The sequence below is a fragment of the Cannabis sativa genome, chromosome 1, assembly GCF_029168945.1.
Source record: "Cannabis sativa cultivar Pink pepper isolate KNU-18-1 chromosome 1, ASM2916894v1, whole genome shotgun sequence".
Lineage (NCBI taxonomy): Eukaryota > Viridiplantae > Streptophyta > Magnoliopsida > Rosales > Cannabaceae > Cannabis > Cannabis sativa.
The window spans coordinates 64,100,294-64,103,235 of NC_083601.1; the positions used below are offsets into that span (position 1 = coordinate 64,100,294).

General features: G+C 37.9%; 1 non-coding gene across 1 annotated transcript; it reads right to left on the minus strand.

Moving 5' to 3' along the window:
* Positions 1–2,538: 2,538 nt before the first annotated feature.
* LOC133033831 (small nucleolar RNA R71) lies at positions 2,539–2,645 on the minus strand. Its single transcript, XR_009685892.1, has one exon. It is a non-coding gene; the product is annotated as a small nucleolar RNA R71 (small nucleolar RNA).
* Between the last annotated feature and the right edge of the window lie 297 nt (positions 2,646–2,942).

A 2,942-nucleotide genomic window follows, 5' to 3' on the forward strand; every position in this document is an offset into this window, starting at 1 on the left:
AGGCTCAATCTCCAGAGGCTATTCGTGTTCTTTGATTTGTTAGTTAAGCCTACTTTTAGGTCAGGGTGATACGTAGATTTTGGGAACACGATAGTGCAATTGAGTGGGAGCGCTAACATAAACATGGAATCTATAGCTTCTATTTGGCGTATAGTAAGTAAAGGATGATTTCCTTCGAGCTTGACCAAACAAAAATAAATGGTGGAGATCTCATTTCACATAAGCTGAAATATCATTTATACGGGGTTAAGTGTTTTAAGGATTAAATACATTGTAGGGTGTAACGGTAATCTAATACCTTTACAATGTATATCATTCATATAGAGGATCATTGATCAAATTAGGATTATAACAATGGATAACTAATGATGTGTCTATATGGTGAAACATATAGAGCATTCTATATACTGAGAGTGCAATTCTAAGTTCTATGGGTGGGTTCAACGAAGAATTAATAAGTTAGTGAATTTTAGTGATAAATTCTTGATCTACTTATTGGAAGCTTGGTTATATAGACCCATGGTCCCCGCACTAGTTGAGATAATACTGCTTGTAAGACTCATATAATTGGTTTTGATTAATCAATTATAATTTGTTAGGTTATAATTAGCCTATGTTTCGGGTCTTTAAAGTTAGCATTATCTCGTCTATTGGTGTCTTTTGGAGCAGTTTTACGCTTGATTTTTCTTATTTTAGGTTCCCGGAGTGTTAAAGTTCAAACTCAGCCAAATGGCGAAAAACTGGATAAACTGGAAAAAAGTTGGAAAATTCGGTTCCAGAAGCTACAGTAGTCGCGACTTCATGAGAGCCAGGTCGCGACCCTTTTTCCAGGTCGCGACTCTGGTCGCCACTTCGAGATTTGGCAGAACCTCTGATTTTCGAGGATTGCCTGTAGTCGCAACCAGCTTAAGGGCTAGTCGCGACTTGGTACGGACGTCGTGGTTTTGACCTACTTTTGATTTTTCTCTCAATTGGAGGCACACTACTCATCCCTATATAAGGAATACGACACTGAAGCTCAGAATGAAGCAAAAACAGACCTAATAGTGGATGCAAGTGGAGAGGAAGCTATCTTGAAGACCCGGAGCGATATCACCTCCTAGTTTCTTTCTTTTACCCTTAAATTCTTCTTTATGTTTGTTTTTATTTCTGAATTAATCATGGATGTTTTTAGAGTTATTATGAACTAAATTTCCCAATACGGGAGGATGATGATTGTTGTTTAAGTTTATGCCTAGTTAATAAATAATTGTCATTCCTTTATCTTATGTGTGAATATTATCTTTATTTGTGTTTAATTCCATGTGCAAGCTTGATCACCTTTTACATGTTCAATGATCTCAATTCGAAATCTGAAAAGTGAGAATTGAGAATGCTAAAATTTGAATAGTCCAGGTTCTGATGTAAAACGAAAGTATTTACATAGCCTCAGTGACTAATAGATTATTGCTTAATGCTGATTTTGTGTTGATTTAATTAAGAAGTTAATTAGAGAATACATTATTTAGAACCTAAAAGATCTGAAAAGAGTTAGGTTAATTTATAATCTGTCATTCACATTGAGATAAGGATAGCAATTAGGTATTAACATTGGTAGCTTAACAACAGGATTCACCTCCCTAATCTCTCATCTTGATTAATCTTCGTTTATTTTCTTTTTAATTTATGAGTTGTTTACTTGCAAATTGCAAACTTATTATTTTACCAAATAGAATCATAAGTATAATTCAGTAGTACTTAATCCAATTCCATGTGGTTCGACCTCACTTGCGTGAGATACTACTTGATTGCGTACACTTGCGAAATAAATATAAAATTCGTAACAAGTTTTTGGCGCCGTTGCCGGCGAATTGTTTAAAGATTAATATTACACAAATTATACTAACTTCTACTTTGGTATATTTTCTCTTGCTGATTTTTCTAACCTTTTTCTTGCAATATTTTCGTGATCCATTTCAGGAATCCTAAGTGTATGCGCCGTCAAGGACAAGCTGTCATATTACCAGTTGATCCTGAAATCGAGAAAACTTGTAGGAGATACCGAAAGAACAAGAGGCAAGAAGGAGTTTCAGCAACTGCTGAAACTTCAGAAATCATGGCTGCTAATGTGAATGCTAATGCTGCGAACAATGGAGGTAATAATGGTAATAATGGTGGCGCCGTGGAAGATCAAGCTAATGGCCGCAGGTTGAGAGATTACATTCTCCCTACTCTGACAGGAGTGCAGTCATGTATCATGCCACCGGCAGTGAACAACTTTGAGATCAAACCTGCCATACTTCAAATGGTGCGCCTTCGCCCCGCTTGGTGGCCTCCCTTCCGAAGATCCTAACTCGCATCTCTAACTTCATGGAACTTTGTGAAACTTTTAAAGTTAATGGAGTTAGTGATGATGCTATTCGACTGAGACTGTTCCCATTCTCTCTTAGAGAACGAGCCAAGAGTTGGCTAAACTCCTTGCCACCAAACTCTATTGCCACCTGGAATGATCTGGCAACGAAATTCTTGTCAAAGTTCTTTCCTCCAGCCAAGTCTGCAAAGCTGAGAGGAGAAATCAATAACTTCTGCCAACAAGATAATGAATCTCTCCATGAGGCTTGGGAGAGGTTTAAAGATTTGATCAGAAAGTGCCCTCATCATGGTATAGAGAAGTGGATGCTGGTCCACAACTTCTACAATGGGTTGGTAGGAAACACTAGAACTTTAATAGATGCAGCAGCTGGTGGAGCCTTTTTGAGAAAGAGTGCTAATGAGGCTTATGATCTATTGGAGGAGATGGCTCTAAACAATCAGCAGTGGCCAACTGAAAGGAGTCAATCAAAGAAGGTAGCTGGTGTGTTAGAGGTTGATGCCATCACAAAGTTGACAGCACGGGTTGAGGCATTGACAAAGCTAATTGCAGGGCAAGCTAAACAAGCCCAAGTTGTTTGTGAGTTATGTGG